The sequence below is a fragment of the Pan troglodytes genome, chromosome 10 (genome assembly GCF_028858775.2).
Source record: "Pan troglodytes isolate AG18354 chromosome 10, NHGRI_mPanTro3-v2.0_pri, whole genome shotgun sequence".
In the NCBI taxonomy this organism is placed as follows: Eukaryota; Metazoa; Chordata; class Mammalia; order Primates; family Hominidae; genus Pan; species Pan troglodytes.
The window spans coordinates 73,112,501-73,127,358 of NC_072408.2; the positions used below are offsets into that span (position 1 = coordinate 73,112,501).

At 38.2% G+C, this 14,858-nt stretch overlaps 1 long non-coding RNA gene across 1 annotated transcript in view; it reads right to left on the bottom strand.

Moving 5' to 3' along the window:
* The window catches only part of LOC134807486 (uncharacterized), a 177,269-nt gene extending 162,805 nt beyond the window's left edge, over positions 1-14,464 (bottom strand). The window contains exon 1 of the long non-coding RNA XR_010148069.1: positions 14,073-14,464. This is a non-coding gene — a long non-coding RNA (uncharacterized LOC134807486). The remainder of the gene's footprint in view (positions 1-14,072) is intronic.
* Between the last annotated feature and the right edge of the window lie 394 nt (positions 14,465-14,858).

Here is a 14,858-nt window from a genome sequence, read left to right on the forward strand (position 1 = left end):
GCTTTTCAACATATACTTTTAATTTATCACAATCTACCTTAAAATAATATTACAGTACTTTGTACTTAAAATAAGCTAGCAAAATTAGTTTGTGTTTGTAGAATATTATCTGAATGATTTCAATCAACTTTATTATTTACTTTTTACATTCTTCTTCCTTTAAATTTTATTAGTGTTTTTGATTCTAGCTTCATGGGATGAATGCTTAGTGTATTTATTGTCAGTCTCAGTTTCTAATAAGTATATTTGAAGTTATAAATTCACCTACAATTTCCCTACTAGCATTCCAAAAGTTTTTTGTTTTTAACTTTTATTTTAAGTTCGGGGTATAAGTGAACGTTTGTTACGTAGGTAAACTTGTGTCATGGGGTGTTGTTGTACAGATTATTTCATCACCCAGGTGTCAAGCCTAGTACCCATTCATTGTTTTTCCTGATCCTCTCCCTCCTCCCCTTCTCCATCCTCTGAAAGGCCCCACTGTGTGTTGTTCCCCTCTATGTGTCCATGTGTTCTCATCATTTAGGTCCCACTTATAAATGAGAACATGCGGTATTTGGTTTTCTGTTCCTGTGTTAGTTTGCTAAGGATAATGACCTACAGTTCCATCCATGTCCCTGCAAAGGACATGATCTTGCTCTTTTTTATGGCTGCATTGTATTCCATGGTGTATATGTACCACATTTTCTTTTTTCAGTCTATTATTGATGGGCATTTAAGTTTATTTCATGTCTTTCCTATTGTGAATAGTGCTGCAATAAACATATGTGTGCATGTGTCTTTATAACAGAATAATTTATATTCCTTTGGGTATATACAAAGTAATGGGATTGCTGGGTCAAATGATATTTCTGTCTTTAGGTGATTGGGGAATCACCACACTGTCTTCCACAATGGCCGAGCTAATTTACACTCCCACCAACAGTGTATAATTGTTCCTTTTTCTCCACAACCTCGTCAGCATCTGTTATTTTTTGACTTTTTAATAGTAACCATTCTGACTGGTGTGAGATGGTATCTCATTGTGGTTTTGATTTCCATTTCTCTAATGATCAGTGATGTTGAGCTTTTTTTCATATGATTTTGGCCGCATGTATATCTTCTTTGGAAAAGTGTCTGTTCATGTCCTTTGCTGACTTTTTAATGGAGTTTTTTTTCTTGTAAATTTGTTTAAGTTTCTTATAGATGCTGGATATTAGACCTTTGTTGGGTGCATAGTTTGCAAAATTTTTCTCCCATTCTGTAGGTTGTCTTTTGGCTCTGTTGATAGTTTCTTTTGCTGTGCAGAAGCTCTTTAGTTTAATTAGATCCTGTTTGTCAATTTTTGCTTTTGTTGAAATTGCTTTTGGCATCTTTGTCATGACATCTTTGCCCATGCCTATGTCCTGAGTGATATTGCCTACGTTGTCTTTCAGGGTTTTTATAGTTTTGGGTTTTACATTTAAGTCTTTATTCCATCTTGGGTTAATTTTTTATGTGGTGTAAAAGGGGTCTGGTTTCAATCTCCTGCATGTGGCTAGCCAGTTATCCCAGCACCACTTATTGAATAGGAAGTCCTTTCCTCATTGCTTGTTTTTGTCAGGCTTGCCAAAGATCAGATAGTTGTAGTGTGCAGTTTTATTTCTAGGTTCTCCATTCTGTTCCATTGGTCTATGTGTCTGTTCTTGTACCAGTACTATGCTGTTTTTGTTACTGCAGCCCTGTAGTGTAGTTTGAAGTCATGTGGCATGATACTTCCAGCTTTGTTCTTTTTGCTTAGGATTGACTTGGCTATTGGGGCTCTTTTTTGGTTCCATATGAATTTTAAAATATTTTTTTCTATTTCTGGGAAGAATGTCAATGTCAATGGTAGTTTAATGGAAATAGCATTGAATCTATAAATTGCGTTGGGCAGTATGGCCGTTTTAATAATATTGATTCTTCCTATCCATGAGCATGGAATGTTTTTCCATTTGTTTGTGTCCTCTCTGATTGCTTTGAGCAGTGTTTTGTAGTTCTCCTTGTAGAGATCTTTCACCTCCCTAGTTAGCTGTATTCTTAGGTATTTTATTATTTTTTTGTGACAGTTGTTTATAAGAGTTCATTCGTGATTTAGTTCTCTGCTTGGCTGTTGTTGGTGTATAGGAATAGCATTCCAAAAGTTTTATGCAGTGCTTTTATTTTTTTAACTCTGAATACTTATAATTATCATGATGATTTCTTGATTAACCTATGAATGATTTAGATGTATATTTCCAGTCTCCAAATGTATAGTTTATTTTTTCCACTTAGTTGTTTTTCTAATTAATTTGCATAATGATAGATATTGTTATCTAAATAATTTTTTTTGAAAACTGCTGAAAATTTCCTGGTTGTTTGCCTTTTTAATTTGTAATTTCATGTGTGCTTGAAAAGAAAATGCATTGTTTATTTGTTACATGCAAAGTTATATATCTTTATCATCTATCGTCTATCATCATGTATCTATAAAATCAAACTTGTTAACTATAATTAAATTTTCTATATTTTTATCAATATTTTTGTCAATATGCTCTATCAATTTCTGAGAAATGTGAATGTGGTATATTAATTATATTGATGGTGTAGGGAAGGGGAAAAAACTTTTTTCTTTGTGTTCAGTGGCCGGGGCCCTACAAATTAGACTGGCAAACCAGTATAATTTTCTGCTGTTAAATACGTTAACAGCAGAAAAAGTTTGTTATTGCATATGCATATACAGGCCATTATAGAAAATTAAAGACACCAAAGAAGTGATAGGCCTGAGGGCTTATATACTTTTTTTTAACAAAGAATGATAAATTGTGGAAATGTGACAAGAGAGAGGAAAAGGAAATTTATGCTAGGAGAGGTAAATTGTGGGAAAGTGATTTGGAAATACATGGGGAAAGTAATGGAAAACAAAGGTTATTTTAGTGAGATTTGTTTCAGACTGATCTTGGTGTTGACTTTCTACCTTCTCATGACTGCAAAACTCCCTCAAGAGCGGAGATATATGGTAGTCCTGATTTCTCAAAGTTGCTGCTTTAGTCAGATAAGAAAAGCCTTGAAAGGGGTTCTATCTGTATCTGTTGGTTCTCATTTGCCTCCAACCCAAAATATTCCTTATACCAAAGTGGCACATTTTGGGGTGGCATATTCTGATTCTCTTCAATGGCCCCAATTAAATGTCTCTATAAAACCATGTGTTTAGCAATGCTACATTGCAGCTCCTGCCATCAGGATGTGGCATCAGTTTCCCCACGTGTTGAGTTTGGGCTGGCCTTCTACCTTGCATTAAACAATAGAATACATAGAAGTGATGATGCGCGCACTCTGAGCCCGGATCACAGAGGTATTGTGGGTGCTTTTGCTTTCTCCCTGGAACCTCTATTATGCCATGCCAGTCAGCCTTGTCTAGTCTGCTAGAAGGTAAGAAACTTTGTGGAGCAGAGATAAGACATCCCAGTTGTGCCTATCTTATATTTGAATTAGTTAACTGATGATTAGATGCTATGAATACGAATAAATGATAATTATCTTCAGGCAGTGAGTTTGGGGGTGATTTTTTTAATGAAGCAATAGCTAACTGATGTATAGCATAAAGATTTTCCACTGTAGTTATGCAGTTGTCAATTTGTCTTTATAATTCTGGCATGTTTACTTTATATATTTTGAGACCATGACTTTAGATGCATGTAACTTTATAATTTTGATATCATCTTTGTTGTTTATATCCTTTAGCAATGTAAGTATGTATTTCACTAATGTTAAATGTGTTCCCATTAATGCATTTAAAAAATCACATTTTTATTTTGAGCAGTTCTATTATAAGCATTAACATACCAGTTTCCCTTGGAATAATTTTTTGCCTGGTACACTTTTTCTCCAACTAATTATATTTACATTCTCTGTGGTGTTTTGTTCTGGTTGTGCCTCTTATATTTTGTCCACCATTTCTTTTTGTCTTTTTTTTTCTTTTTCTGTTTTCTGTTGAACTAAGTTCTACTTTTGTTTTTCTCTTTCATCATTTGAAAATTTAGGTTTCAAGAAACGAATATGTAATATCATGCTTTTCCACCTGCGTGTTCTGAAGCAACTGAGAGATGAATAAGAGGGTAAGGCAGATAAAAATATCAAATGCCACCTTTATTATTAACAAAGACTTGGAGAATCTGACTTTAAGTCTATTATCCCTGAGTTTGGCAGACTTACCTAGTCACTAGCAGTGGTGAGAAATTGCAGGACTCCTTAGGGAGGAGCAGAGCAGAGCAGAGCAGAATCTACATTCTCTGCTGGCAAGCAGATGCCAAGAAGAGAAAGGAGATCAGAAGAGTCTGGGCTAAATATTCAGCTGCTTCTCCCAAACCACCATGTAGAGAAGCCGTTTTGTCTCCATCAGGGAAGAGGGAGAAGGGGTGGCCTGAGAGCCCAGAAGTACTACTTTAATAAAAATTCCACCTAGAAACATGAGTGGGTGCATAGTGTTCCATGAAAATATGTCATGTGTTCTTTATCTATTCTTTCAGTGATTACTCCACATTTTAAATATATTGTATTAGGTTCCTGTGGTTGCTGTAACAAATGACCACAAATTTGGTTCTTTTAATCAAAGCACATTTATGCTTTTATATTCTGGACGCCAGAAATCTGAAAGCAGTTTCACTGGACCAGGATTGGGTGTCAGCAGGTCTGTGGTCTTTCCAGATGCTCTAGGGGGTGTGAATCTATTTCCTTTCCAGTTTCTAGAGCATCATTCCTTGCATGCCTTGGCTCGCTGTCCCTCCCTCCGTCTTCAAAACCAGAAGCTTAGCATCTTGCCTCAGATGTGTAATCACATTGCCCATCTTTACTGTAATCAAATCTCCTTCTTCTTCCCTCTCATATGGATACTTGTTATTACATTTAGGGTCCATCTAGATAATCTAGGGTAATCCCTCCATCTCTTAATTTCATCACATCTGCAAAATCCTTTGCCATATAAAAGTAAAATTCACAAGTTCTGGAGATTAGAACATTAGATATCTCTGGGGGGTCATTATTCAGTTTATCTTGTATATAAAATTATACATTTTTAAGGTGTACAACATGATACTTCTATATACATATCTTGATATATACATACATGGTGAAATGATAACTACAGTGAAGCAAACTAACATATCTGTCATCTCATATAATTATCTTTTTTCTTCCTGTAGTAAACGTATCTAAACTCTACTCTTTTGGCAAATCACTGGTATACAATACATTATTACTAACTATAGTTCTCATGTATATTAGTTCTCTAGCCTTATTCATCCTACATAACTACAATTTTGTTCCTTTTGACCCACATCTTCCCATTTATTTTTAATATTTTTTCTAACAAGTTTTGTCTCTCTAACAACTTAGACTGTCTCTGTCTTCCCCCCAAATAGACAAACCCTTAATATTAAGTAAATACAAAATAACTACTATCAATTAAGAAACATTTCTACAATCGTAATTTAAATATACATCCACTTCTTGAATTTGATAGTGTGTTTGTCAAATGATTCAGAATATTTGATAAGGTTGGCTATATATTTCTCCTTGCTAAACACTGGAATCATTTTATTATGTTTCATCAACTCTTATCTGGGGAATTTAATTATATAAATTCAAAAAAGTATACAAAAAAAGTGAACTGTCACAGTAAAAAAAGATATTGTATATTTGAAGACTTGCCTGCAGTATCAATACAGTGCTTTTATTGTGATGGCTTTTGAAATAGACTCAAGTATAAATGTTTAATTGGAAAACTTGATATTTCCAGTAGTGACGTTTTCTTGACAGGAAATTATTTATTTGAGATTGTTCAAGGGAATTGATGAAGTCCCTAGAGAAGATGACATGTGAAGTTCAGAATGAATAATGACCCCGCATCTATAATGATTAGAAAAGTTTTTCTCCTCCTTTTGTATTGCAGTCAGTCACAAGTGATATTTTATTCTCATGGATAAGATTTTCAAAGAAACTGCTAGAAATCAGGTTGAGGGAACAGGATAAATTCTTTTTGGTATAAGGCTGCAGGTAACTATTCCATATTCTACGAGAAATAAGCACACACACACATATGTTTTAACAGTAGAGTAGCCTCATTTAGTTATTCTTGTCTGCCTCAGGTGATCATTTTCTAGGCTTATTTAGAGGAACTGGTCTATTTACAGATGTCATTCCTATCTCCTTATCACTGTCTGAAATTGAGGAAAAAAATATTTCTACTTTTACCTCTTCACACTCAGTTATGTTGGATGGACTTCCTCAGAATTTAAATTGGTCAGTGTCTAATTCTCCACTTTGAAATAAAGTACTCAGTCATTATCACTCCCAGCATAGAATCAGAAATACTTAGTGGTCTGTGAGGTTTTACTCCACACATTGGCACAAATACCTCATTTACTGAAGTGGTTAGAATGAGAGAGAAATAACAGCTGAAGCCTCAATTTGTATGAGTGGAAGAAGATTAGGAGAGACTGGGCTCAGTAGATTGATTGCTGTTTGTCCCCTTGGGCATTTTTCAGAAAAGCCTTTCATATTTATTCTTACCATGTTCCAGAGGCACAAATAAAGGATCTCCACTTAATGGGTTCCAAGTACAGACCAATTTTCCTTGATTAGAGACACACTGCAATGGACACAGGCACCACTTTACCCTCAGATTTTAGTTATTCAACAGTTAATAACCTGTTCACCGTTGGTTTTACATATTGCCTCAGTTGATCTTGGTGTGTTAAGAAGAATTCGACCACTACCAGCACAGAGATTGGTATGTAACAAGAGTGCAGTAAATATTTATAACATGTGATAATATAAATAAAAGTTTTCTTTTTTAAAAAAATCGAAATGCTATTATTTAGGGTTCAAGGTAGACTTTTAAGCATAAAACTGTTTAAGCTAAAAATCAGTTAATTCTCTTAATGTTTGTCTCTAATGGGCTGTTACCATTTTAAGATCATCCTATTTGAGTTTGCATTACATTGTTTCTGTGTATGTGTTGGGGAGGGTGTTTTGATATTTTATTATTCTTTGCTCCCAATGTTTTAGAATCTTTTAAAATTATATCATTTCTCTTTTAAATATTATTCCTTCTGGAGGCTTCTTTTTTAGAATTACAACCTGATATTTTGAAACTAGGGTCACTGGCCAAGAATCTTTTAACTAATCCCTTCATAAACTTTCTAGTTTTAAATACCTGCTATTTAAACAGCAATCAACCAGAAAAAAAATTCCAATGAGTCAATTATCCCTTGGCCCAACCCCAAGTTGATACATTCTTCAATTCCAGTGTTGGCTTTGTCTAATCATCTAAAACTTTGGCAAAAGTTTTGAAGAGTAAGAAAGTTGACATTAAGCATTTATGGGTTTTTTTGTTTGCATTTCACAAGAATTTTTGATTCATTCTCCCTGTGTCATTTATCAGATCAGAAGTTGGATGTGTTTTGTTGCCTAAAATACTACCCATGTACGACAGTTACATTTCCACTTCAGATGACCAGATGAAAGAGTAGTTTCCTTCAAAGCCCACATTCATTTTGGAATGGGAATTATACCACGAGTGAGATAAGAAACTGTAAATAGGCTTTGGCACAATGATTGTACTCTCAGGCGCCAAGTTTTCTTGGCAAGAATTCTGGTATTCAGGAGACTCTTGTAGTTCTGGCTCTTCCACTCGTCTGGTATTATGACTTCTTCAGTTTAAAGTCACCTTTTCCAGAAGATGAGAACCTTGACAATGCAAGTAGCCACCCAGTCACTCTCTTTCACATCCCCTGATTTTAATTCTCTACATAGCCCTTATTGCTCATTACTGGGTATTTTTCTTGTTTGTTTCTTTCGATTATCTTCCTAGAATCTAAACTTTAGGGACTTTACATAGGAATATACCATGTCTCATTGAATCTAAGGTGACATCAATGGTGAGATGCATCATTATGTTGGGGATGTAAGACTGCAATCACAGCTCATTGCAGCCTTGTTATCCTGGGCTCAAGCAATCCTTCCTCCTTAGCCTCCTGAGTAGCTGGGACTACAGGTGCATACTACAACACCTGCGCCCAGCTAAATTTTGTATTTTTCTAGAGATGAGGTTTGGCCTTGTTGCCCAGGCTGTTCTTGAACTCTTATGCTCAAGTGATCTGCTCACCTCGGCTTACCAAAGTGCTGGGATTATAGGCGTGAGACACTATGCCCAGCCTCTTCAGCATTTTCGAAGAAAAGTTGCCAATATATGGTATTTTCAACATGATATAATTGTTTGTGGCATCAAGAGTATTGGTGAAGCTGAATTTCTGAAAATATTACTCCATTATTGTCTTTGAGGTTTTCTTCCCAGATGGTGACATTCATTCTTTTAAGTTTTGATGCTTATGGGCCATCAGTGCCTGGCAGACAGCAACTGTAAGACTCACCCTAATTTGAGATGTGGAAATGTGAAAAACTGAACATCTTAAAATTCAAAAAATAAGGGTTATAGGTACTGATATGGTTTAGCTCTGTGTCCCCACTCAAACCTCATGTCCAGTTGTAATCCCCACGTGTTCAACGAGGGGCCTAGTGGGAGGTGATTGAATCATGGAGGCAGACTTTCCCCTTGCTATTCTCATGATAGTGAGTAAGTTCTCAGGAGACCTGGTTGTTTGAAAGTGGGTAGCACCTCCCCCTTCCCTCTCTTCCTCCTGTTCTACCCATGTAGGATGTGCCAGCTTCCCCTTTGCCTTCTGTCATGATTGTAAGTTTCCTGAGGCCTCCCCCAGCCATGCTTTCTGTACAGCCTGTGGAACCCTGAACCAATTAAACCTCTTTTCTTTATAAATTACCCAGTCTCAGGTAGTTTCAGGTACTTCTTTTTTTTTTTTTTTTTTTGAGACGGAGTTTTACCTTGTCACCCAGGCTGGAGTGCAGTGGTGTGATCTCGGCTCACTGCAACCTCTGCCTTGTTGGTTCAAGCTATTCTCCTGCCTCAGCCTCCTGCGTAGCTGGGATTACAGGCACCTGCCACCATGCCTGGCTAATTTTGTATTTTTAGTAGATACGGGGTTTCACTATGTTGGCCAGGCTGGTCTCGAACTCCTGACCTCAGGTAATCCACCCTCCTTAGCCTCCCAAAGTCCTGGGATTACAGGTGTGAGCCACTGCACCTGGCCTCAGGTAGTTCTTTACAGCAATGTGAGAATGGACTAATACAGGTACTCGATAAATAAATAATTTTCAAATACTTGAATATATGACTTTTGTCAAATCTATGTGTCCTTGGGCAAGCCAGTTTATTCTTTAAGCTATATTTTTCCCATTCAGAAAATTAAGAGTTTGGCCTAGAAGTCCTCTAAGAGCCCGTTTTGCTAAAAAAAAAAAAGTAGTACATGCTTTGTAAATGGCTGGAGTTCATAAATGTAAGGATGTATAATTTTAGTGAACTATTAGAAGTATTCTGTCCAATCTGGTCTTCAAGGATTTAAATTTCCAGGTCAAACAAATAAGAATACCACCCAGCTGTTCTATTAGACAATTGATGAGGTGACGATTGAAGAGTGAGGATTCTTGCCACCCTTAGCTGACCCCTTTCTCTCTCCCTGGCTGCAGCTGGTTAGTATACAGTGCACAGAACATGGCCATTAGAGAGAGATACAAACAATGAGAGGCTTTACACATAGGAAGAAAGGTATTCTTAGCCTCAATATGGCCCAGTTCCCAGGATGTGGGGAAAAGATAACCTCTGGACTCTTTGCCAAGGTGAGAGGCTCCAATTAGAAAGCAGGCCTCTGGTTGCAGCCATGGTGGACTCTCAGGTGGCCCAACAGGCAGATGTTGAAAAACCTTGTTTGCCAACTAGGATCTATCTGTGCTCAGCCACAGGGTCCTATATCTCCAAAAGTGGCTGAATGGCCACTTTCTAAATGACTATTCATAGAATTGCTCCTTTATTTTTATTTATTTATTTTTTGAGATGCACTCTCGCTCTGTAGCCCAGGCTGGAATGCAGTGGCGTGATCTCATCTCACTGCAACCTCCACCTACCAAGCTCAAACAAGCCTCCCACCTCTGCCTCCAGAGTAGCTGGGACTACAGACGCCTGTCATCACGCTTGGCCAATTTTTGTATTTTTAGTAGAGACGGGGTTTCACCATGTTGGCCAGGCTAGTCTCAAACTGCTGACCTCAAGTGATCCGACTGCCTTGGCCTCCCAGATTGCTAGGATTACAGGCGTAAGCAACCACCCCTGACCAGAATTCCTCCTTTATAAAGCCTCAAGTCAATGTCTAAAACATTGGGGGGGCAATTCCATGATTCACCAGATAACCCATATAGACGCATACTATCTATCTAAAAATACCCATTTTTACGCCAATTAATCTTTGGGGCCTTCAATTTGCTATACGTCTACCTGTACTGTGTTTCAGGAGGCTCTATCTCGGATACAGTGACCTTCTGCACATCAGTGAAAGGACTGAAACTAGAAGAAGCAAAATTGGGATCCATGTCTACTTTGCTTCCCATATGTTATTCTGTTACCTCAAGTATCTGACTCCATTGTAGTTAATTGCTTCCTGTTTCTTTCCCTAGGTTATGAGATCCTCCACAGAGAACTGAGTAAGAACAATGATGTACATTATTAACTAAAATTATCACACCTTGCTTTATTATTTATTTGTTTTTTTAACCATCCTAGAATAGATAATGTATTGTAGTTTGTTGCCTCGGGAAAGATTTGATTTTGGTTACGTGACACAGAGAGAAGCCGGCTTAAACTTCCCTTGGATCCTTTCTATACTTGGCTTGGTGGTAAAGAGTCACACAGCTGTGGGAATCTTGCAAGCATAATTTCAATTCTACTTTCAGGTCAGAATCAAAGAAGGATTAGAAAGGAGTCCATTTCAAACTTTATAGACCACTTCAGGAATACTTATTCTATCCTACCAGTTCTGAATGTATTAAATGTATTAAAAACTGCTAAGTACCCTGCCAAATTTTTTGTTAATATTATAATCAAATGTGCTTAGTTATTGGTGTCTCTGCAACCACTGAAAATGCCATGCACTTATAAACAGAATATATTTTCTCATTTGAAATGGCAAAGCCCCAGAAGTTCTAATAGCCACCCTCTTCCAGATACATTATTCATTGTATACTAGCTTTCTAGAATCCTAGATTATGGAGAACTAAGTATCTTTTATATTTTAAACCACGTGTATGCTAATGTATATAATGAGCGTTTCAAACAATCTTTTTGCTCCTGGTCAACTTTTTTTTTTTTTTTTTAATAATAAAGGCGGCCGGGCGTGGAGGCTCACGCCTGTAATCCCAGCACTTTGGCAGGCCAAGGCGGGTGGGTCAACTGAGGTCAGGAGTTTGAGACCAGCCTGGCCAATATGGCGAAACCCTGTCTCTACTAAAAATACAAAAATTAGCTGGGTGTGGTGGCACATGCCTGTAATCCCAGCTATTCAGGAGGCGGAGGCACGAGAATCGCTTGAACCAGGAGGTGGAGGTTGCAGTGAGCCGAGATTGCCTCACTGCACTCCAGCCAGGGTGACAGAGCGAGACTCTATCTCAAAATAGTAATAATAATAATAATAATAATATAGGCACTGAACATTTTCGAAAAAGCTTAAGAAATAAGAAAAACAAGTTAGGGAAGTTTAACTGACAAAGCATTTAACACAATTCATTATAAGATGAATGACAAACAAGTAAAATGGAACATGAATAAGAGATTTATTTAGTGCATCAACTGTTAAAATGCAAGTCTTTATGGCTTATGCTTCTGTATAGACGCTAGGCCCGAAATGGAGGTCTATTTCCCACTTAAGAGCATGAAAAACACCACTTATCAACTGCAGGGAACAGTTTTGAGATTAGATGCTAGGCATCGCACAAATGGAAGCTTTCCAAAACACAACATACAGACTTACATGTTGGGAGGGGGCTCAGGAGGTCACCCAGATCAGTCGTCTCTCTATTAAATTTGTTCCTTGTTAAAATTTTTAGGGAAGGATATTCCAAAACCAGTCTGAGGTTTAAGTGTCCAAAGACCATGAGAAATCTTAAAATTTTATCACACATTGACTATAGAGAAAAGTTTTTAAAAAGTCCACAACAAAGCAGATACAATTGTATAGAAACATCTAGATAACAGAGCTCCCCAGATCAAGCCCCCTCTATTAACCCCACCAACCTGTGTTTTCTCATTACATTTAGACTGAAATTAAAATCCTGCAAGATCCTATAGGAATTAGCCCCTGACTCCTTCTCTGACCTCAGCATCTTCCACTCTCTCCCAGTGTCCCGGTTTCCTCTGTTTCAAACACTGTACGGTAGCAATAATGTGTCTCTTGTTCATCACTGCACATCTACAAAATATCTTCACAGCAACACCTAGATTGGTATTTGGTTGGATATCCCTCATGTTTTAACTGTTTAATAAATATTTCTACAAATCTACAAAAGAGTAAAAAGTTATATATATATTTGAGTGGATATATATGTGTATAATTATTTTAATAGTGGTGTTTTATCTGCTTCAAAGTTCATTTATATATTTTTTCCCTTTCAGCTCTATCTTGTTACCTAGTTTCTTGAAACTCCCATATGCTTGATATTAGATTACTAGGACACTAGCAACGGATAGAAGTCATTGACAAAATAGATGAATCACTCAGTGTGGCTTGGTACTGGCATTGAAAAAATAGATTGGCACAGCAATAGATGGGAAGAATGTGTTTATTGCTGTAGGAAAATACCTGGAAATACCAGTTTCTCCAGTCAGAGAAGTCAGACTCCAAGTGAGTATTTCACCACAGTCTTTCTGGAAGCAAGGTAATACAAGTATACAGATGCAAAATGGAATTGACTCAGCTAGCCAAGATTCAATTAGCGTTAAAGCATAGAAGCCGCATTTAGGGGAAACTGTGAATGATAGACAACAGCTCCAAATCAGAGCAAAATGATATGTCCTTAGACCGAAAAGTTTCTTGTCTTTTTTTTTTTTTTTTTTTTTTTGAGCTAGAGTGTCACTCTGTCACCCAGGCTGGAGTGCAGTGGCGCGATCTCGGCTCACTGCAAGCTCGGCCTCCCAGATTCACGCCATTCTCCTGCCTCAGCCTCCCGAGTAGCTGGGACTACAGGCGCCCGCCACCACGCCTCGCTAATTTTTTGTATTTTTAGTAGAGACGGGGTTTCACCGTGTTAGCCAGGGTGGTCTCGGATCTCCTGACCTCGTGATCTGCCCGCCTCGGCCTCCCAAAGTGCTGTGATTACAGGCGTGAGCCACCGCGCCCGGCCAGTTTCTTGTCTTTCTAAGCCTCATTTGAGCCAGGGTAGTGATAGCACTTTCCATCATGGCACCACCTAAGGAGAGCAGAAACTCCGGGCTAATGTGCCACCGACAGAAAGAATAGTCAACATGTGCATTCAGATTCTGTTCATGCTACTGCTTTGAACCAAAGTCATTTTCTAGGTTGAATGAAAACGACCTTACCTGCCTCGTCCTAGCTCTAATTCCAGCAAATGCCACAAGCGGAGTATTGGCCACCCAGGCTGAGCTCGCTCACTCAGCTCTGAGCATTCTCTCCCCAACTTGTGATATAACAAAACACAGACAGTGTCTATACTCATTTTACATATCTCTGAGGTTTAGGTGTGAAATGCAACGGTTTGGTTTCAAAGCCCAGATCACTGTTTGCAGAGTGTGACGGAACTGTGAGCAGCTGGAGGGTGATACATCCATCTCCCCACCAAGTCTCTATCAACAAGCATTTAAAGGAGATACTGGCCTAGCTCACAACAGACTAATCTCCCATGATTTATTGTGCGGCAGACTGTTTTTTCCAAAATTGACAACACGATATTTTCAGCCCCACACAGTTTTCAAGAACGTCACCTTTGCCTACCAAGAAGTGGAATAGGGCACTTCCACTTGAAATTGAAAATAGAACAGAAAATAAAGGAAAGAAATGTTGCACAACTTCTGAGGCTAGGTCCTAGTAGATAATAGAGTCAGTTTCTCTCTCTCTCTCTCTCTCTCTCTCTCTCATTCTCTCTCTCTCTCTCATTCTCTCTCTCTCTCTCTCCACACTCACCTTGGAAAGCTATCCATCATGTTTTCAAGAAGCTCAAGCTGGCTTATGTGAAGAGAACACATAAAGCAGCTGTCAGCCCCAGCGACGGTCTCAGCACACAGCAGCCTTGCTGTCAGATGTGAGGGAGTGAATTTCAGCTGATTCCAGCCCTCAGTCGGCTATGCAGCTATTGGGAACTAATACAGATTTCATGCTTTTTGCTCATTAACTTTCATTCTGGCGGGTTGCCATAGCCAAATTCTACAGAATTTGCTTTGGGCTTTTGCCTGTGTCATGCACTCCTCTGGAGATGCTCTTTTCCTTTTCTTCCAAGCAAATACAAATTCTTCATTTTGACTTCTTAACAGAACTCAAAAATCTCTTCTGTAAGGACTGGTGCTATTCTCCATATTCTGCATATCCCTACACACAGTGAACTCTTTTATACTGGACTTATTTGCATTCATGTGTGTTTTGTTTTTCTTTCTCTTTGCTTTTTCCCACAGGGCCACGTCTTGAATTTTTAATTAGACTGCTAATGACTGGAATTCATAGGAGGGCTAGTGTGGTGGTGGTGGGGTAAGTCTTTGGTTCAAGGCCCAGCCTGCTCAGGTCCTTGTACTGGTTCTACCACTTACTGGCAGAGTGCCTGGGAACAAGCTATTTCCAAGATACTTCATGTCTCTAGAGGTCAGGGTTGTATCAGAGGAACAGAAAGGTAGGACATGTGTGTGTAATCCAAAATCTGTAGGACAGCCTGGCAGGCCTGTAATGCAACCCACAGGCAAAATGTCTTCTTCCTCAGGA